The sequence below is a fragment of the Stegostoma tigrinum genome, chromosome 3 (assembly GCF_030684315.1).
Source record: "Stegostoma tigrinum isolate sSteTig4 chromosome 3, sSteTig4.hap1, whole genome shotgun sequence".
Taxonomy (NCBI): Eukaryota; Metazoa; Chordata; class Chondrichthyes; order Orectolobiformes; family Stegostomatidae; genus Stegostoma; species Stegostoma tigrinum.
The window spans coordinates 69,904,764-69,910,763 of NC_081356.1; positions in this window are offsets into that span (position 1 = coordinate 69,904,764).

A 6,000-nucleotide genomic window follows, 5' to 3' on the forward strand; every position below is an offset into this window, starting at 1 on the left:
AGAGGAGACGAAGGTATGACCCCTAAATTAGGAGGACATCTGGAATGTCCCAGAATAGAACACCTCATCCTGGGAGCGGATGGGGCAGAGGCAGAGGAATTGGTCAGCGATAAGACAATGAAATCTCCTCTCCTTCTATACAGGGCTCTATCTCTTTCCTGATCCTGAAGTGGTCTACAAACTGTGAGATGTTGCTAATGTCATATGCTGCTGCCCAGGAGGATTCACTGGTCCAGAAAATAATGGCAATGGTGACAGTGAAGGTAATGCCATTGTCTGAGGCAGTGGTCCAGAATGTAGTAAGTGGCAATGCACAGTGGTCATTTCCTTGGAGCGACGTAGGCACCTTAGTGCTCCGGCCAAAATGGAGGGAGATGTAGTTTTCCCTAAGATCCTTACTGGCTTCTGAGAGCCAACTCGCTCCACACACTGTTTCTTCTCTGTGCGGCTTGTGCCCCGTTTTCAAGTTGTGCTGCAATCTAGAGGGACTCTAACTATAGCTCTCATCACTGAAGCAGGTTTTCTGAGTCAACAGCAGATCACTGGAAGTCAGCTGATTAGCTCTTTAAATAGTGCTCGGGTCCCTCATGAAGCTGAAGGCATGTTCAGCCGGGAGTGATTATGCAAATGCACTAACTGGATCTGTGCAGTCTAAAATGGCAGATTGTGTGCCACATGAGCATTACAGGCTGATTGACAATAAGAATCACTCTACATGCTTCTGGCACATATGTTGCATTGTACGAGGGCATTCCACATAGGCTTGCCAGATAAGACTGGAGCTGCTTTGCCACCACTGCTTGAACTCAAGCCTTGATTGGTGCTGCAGAGCTGAACTGTGTAGCCTGTAGACATCCACAACTTCGGGTTCAACGATAATGAGGCCTGATACTCAACTGGAGACACTGATCAGTCGATGCTAGATTTTACTCCTATTGGCACATAAATGTACATACCTACCTTAACTTGCTGGCAGTGCATATCAGAAATTTAGCAATACATGGCCTCTGTTCTGTAGTAATCTGTGGTAACAACCTGCTGGTAATCCACAATCTTGCTATTATTTCAACAGAAAATTGTTCAGAATTATATTAATTTTACCTTCTTTTCCCTGTCTTTGCTATGGAGCTGTTCCATGGGCCGAGGGCATACACTGATACAGTTTGGAAATCTTTATCCAAAAACCTCAGGACAAAGTGATTTTCAGATAAAGGATATTCTCGGATTTTGAGTCCACGATAGTCCATTCAAGACCGTTCAAGTCCATTAAGGCCCTTTTGAAAAAACTTGCAAAACCCGACTAGACCTAGAGGCAAAGGTTTAGTTTCCAATGGGATCAAACTGCTGAGTCCAACTCTTTGGGAAATACATTTCTCTTTTAGGTTTGTTTGGGTCAGACAAAGTTTCTTTCCAAAGGGTCAAAAATCTATCTTGTTCTCCAGGTCCGCTCAGTCTGCTTCTGAAAGAACCTTTAGTTTTAGACCTTTTCATTTTTTGGACATTTGGGTAAATAGGTACCTGACCTGAACCTCTTCTTCGTGTGCCTACATGGAATATCAAATGGCTACTTGTCTCTCAAGAAAATCACAGTTGAGACCATTCTTTGTACATGCATAATTTTCCAGCAGGGGTCATTGGACATTGATCAAGGGCTGAAACCCTGACTTAACTTTTCTACTCCCCAGACTGGGGCTGTGCAGGTCAATTTACTGTCTGTATCTTTATTCATCTGGCAGGAGCCAACTCAACACAGATCAAACCATCCTGTTCTGCAGTTCAGATTATTTACGAGCATCTCAATAAAAATATCTTTGTAAGATCCTCTTACATCACATGCATGCCACCACCTGTGTACCTCTGGCTCGGCTTTATTAACTTTTCAGGCTCTCCCTTGCATTCAAACCATATGCTATGTAATACCGGCATTTTATCCACATCCGGTTAAGTGTGAATGTGTGCATGTTTTTTAACTGCTACAATGTTGTATTCTTGCATCCTTACCCCTCTTCCTACACTGATAATACCTGAGCACATTCACCATTTAAAAGGCTGATTTCTTAAAACCTTACTCTTGTTTCTTTGCTCTATCTCCCAAATAATTCAGAATTGTTAAAAACATTTGCAGTCCATTTGATCTTTTTCCCACAAATTCATCATGCCTTATAATACTGCCGTGACTCCTCCTCAGCCAGCAGATCAAATTGCAAAATCCTCAACCTCATTTACATTTGTCTCCATTGTCTTCTCGTAACAGGTTCATCTGCCAATATATTTTGGCCTACAGCCTCTGCTACTTGGAATCTGAGTTACGACTTGTCCTCTACTCCTCCTTTTTTACCATCAGAGGCTGATATTTTAACCCAGGGCAAACATTCTGAAGTTTTCTCCTCAAACCACCTTTCAATCCTTTAAATTTTCCTTAAGACACATGCAATTTTGCCTCTTACCTTCCACAAAATCTCTTCTCGCTTCCATTTAGGTTGTCATCCCCTATAAAACACATAAAATAATTGTTTACATCATAGCCAAGGTGTAGATGCAATTTGCTGAATATCATAGCAAGGCATATTTCCCAAAAACAATGCCATTTGTTTGTTCAGCAATATAATCGAAAGAAAATATGATATTTCCCTCAAATATAACAGCTGAAAGTACTTCGTTAGCTATGATGCAAATTAACGGGCCATCCTGGGGTCATGAATACAAATATACATGTTTTCTTCCTTCTTCATAATTGCTAATAACGACAGTAGTTCAAATTATTCTGAATGTATAAAAATATTAATTGCAAGTGAAATAATTTCGACCTGTATAAAAAAACTGTTACAGTATTAACAGCACTGTAATAAGATTCAAATACAATTCTCTGTAATGCATATTTAATACAAAGTAAGTATCCCTGACCACACCAAGTCCCATTTACCTATTAACTCTGTACTTGTTGCCTTACATTGTATTAAGTCAGGAGTAGAACAAATTCAAAATAGAATTTCCACCTGGATCGTTGAGGGCTACCATGATTTTCTCCTGAGTCAGGTGGTTTCCGTGCTAAAACCACCTGACTCAGGAGAAAATACCCACAAAGATGTGATTTTTCATGTTGAGGTGAATTCACAAGCTTCACTCAGGCCAACGAACCCGGAAAAAGAGGCTGGAGGACACAGTGGTAACTCGGTACTGGCCAAGCAGTGTGAAAGGCTCATCTTGGTGCTGTGGGACTTTGCCCCAGTTATAATGAAAACATAAGTCTCTTTAAACCCCAGCTATTATGCTTTGGAAAAGTATTTAAAGAGATCTGCTTTAAGGTCTGTGAGGAATAAGTTTCTTTTCAGTAACAGATTGTATTTAGAGGTTGATTTTGGATTAGAAAAGAATTCTTAGGCTCAAGATGCATCAACGACTCAAAGGCAAACAAAAATCCAGACAAGATTATGTTACTATGGGCAAATAAAACTTTGATCAAAGGCATATAATGGAATGGGGTAGCAAGCCAGAGATTTCCACCAAGCAATGGTTTTCCTTGCACTCAGCTGTTTCAACACTCTACTGGGCCCTCAACCAAGTTCCTCTACAGCCTAAGTAGATGACCTGAGCCCTGGCAGCAGCCTGGCAACACTGGATCCTGGTCCTTTGCTCGTATCTACAGAGAATTGTGTCTATCTCCGTGAATATGCTACCTCCTCCTTCCACTGAATTCCTTCTTTCATTCCACCTCAATAGTGTCCTGTATATATCAAAGTGCTCTGTCAGCTCACTCATCGACTCTGAAGCCCCACTTGCATTTCTGCAGGCTGCAAGAACCTTTGAAATGGTTGAAAATGTGTCTCCCTTCAGTGACTGCAAACAACAAATCCTGGAGATCACAGCGGATCAGGCAGTATCCATGGATAGAGAGTAAGTTAACATTTCGAGCCTGGATTACTCTTCATCAGAGCTGGCGTGAAGTGTGGAGGGGGTGGCATTTATGCAATAGAGGGACATGGAGAAAGGATAGATCAGATAAAGTATTGGAAAGTGAGAATGGCAGAACAGTGGTGTGTCTGCCAGACAGGAAAGATTGGTCAGTCCCACTGGGGTTGGGGGAGGGGAGAGAGGGCATCGTGACAGAGAATGTAACAAGTAAAGCTAAAAGAAAGGGAAGGAATGGCAGTGATTTCATAATCTGATGGTGTTGAATTCTACATTCAGTCCAGAAGGGCTCTCTCCACGGATGCTGCCTGACCCGCTGTGATTTCCAGTATTTCTTGTTACCAGTATAGATACCAGCATCTGCTGTAATTTACTCCTGTCTCCCTTAAATGCACCCATGAGCCTTTGATCAAACATTTTTTTACCCCATAATAACAATTTTCCTAGGATCTCTCTTTGCCTCTGAGTTACAAAAGTACTTTGAGCCTAAGGGTATTTTTCTACATTAAAATGATCATAAAATTACAATCTATTGCTGAAAATAAACTTACTCCTTTCATACCTGTAAAATTAGTCTTTTTAAATAATTTCCTAAAACATGGAAGATGTTCACAAGTGTAATCTTTTGATTTGCCTGTCAGTGCATTTTATTCATTTATGCTGCATTCAATTGTGTGAACAATTAACCTATGAGCCTTGAAAACTCAGAATCTCAATGCCCGATATAGGCTATGCTTAAACCACTTTATGCTTGCACAGATGTTACAAGCATTACATGATAATCGACTCCAATACTGCTCGTACACGAACAACTCGCAAAATATTCTTGGGCATAGAACACACCAGAAAACAACAGTGCACTAAAAATTCTATGAGTGGACAACAAAGCTGGAGATAATTCAGTGATAACGGGAACTGCAGATGCTGGAGAATCCAAGACAATAAAATGTGAGGCTGGATGAACACAGCAGGCCCAGCAGCATCTCAGCAGCACAAATGCTGACGTTTCGGGCCTAGACCCTTCACAATGAAGGGTCTAGGCCCAAAATGTCAGCTTTTGTGCTGCTGAGATGCTGCTTGGCCTGCTGTGTTCATCCAGCCTCACATTTTATTATCTTGGAATTCTCCAGCGTCTGCAGTTCCCATTATCTCTGATTTCTACATTTCTGTTGTTTATAGAAGTGAATTTCTAATCTTCCGATTCAAATCCACCATCAAACTTCCAGCATTCTAATTCTGTTTTGACTATGTGATATGCTTTATGGTCCAAAATTTTAAGACCCTGCCTATGTAATTTCTCTTTTTTTTTGTAGTTTTGGTGTGTTTCATTTAATCATGCAGTTTTTTTGCATGCCAGGAGGGTGATGCTGTGTTCAAACTGTGGCTCACAAGGACCCTTTAATTGAGTGCATTTCTATTGAGCTGAGAAACAGAAATACGCAGTCCCATCCCCCACAGCAATTCTATTCCACTCCTAACTGATTATGCAGCGACAAATTAACTTGCCTGCAAATGAATAAAAGGTCACGGGAAGGGAAAAAAATCTAATGACAAATGGCCCGCAGCTAATGTCGTTGAGACTTATAAAAGCAAATAGTACTGAACAAATTGTCTTTTTTTCTCAGTGAGAGAATGTATTTAGGTCAGGAAATATTTTACACGGTTCAGACAAGGGTCTTATGCTTGAACAGTTAACCTTCGTTCTCTCTTTTCAGATGCTAACGGGCCTATGGTGTACATCTAACATTTTGTCGCTCTGTGTTTTGAAGTGTAAAAATATTTCTTAGAGAAATACACAATTAAAGCACAGAGTGCTTCCTGGATTTCATTTATTTGGATTTTCCCTTGTACTTAATATATGTTTGTAAAACAGAATGAACACAGAACAGTCTGCTCTGACAGGGAATAAATCAGTAAGAGAGAGTTGTGTTCAGTCTGTGGATCCTGCGGTGTTCAGTCTGTAAATCAGTAAGCCTACCTTTATTTGGCACCCTACCCCCCAAAAAGCTGTTTGGCCCACCCCTAGCCTTACAAATCTCCCTCAGCTCTGCAATCTTTAGTTTTGCTCTCCAGGACGTCCCATTTCTTCAC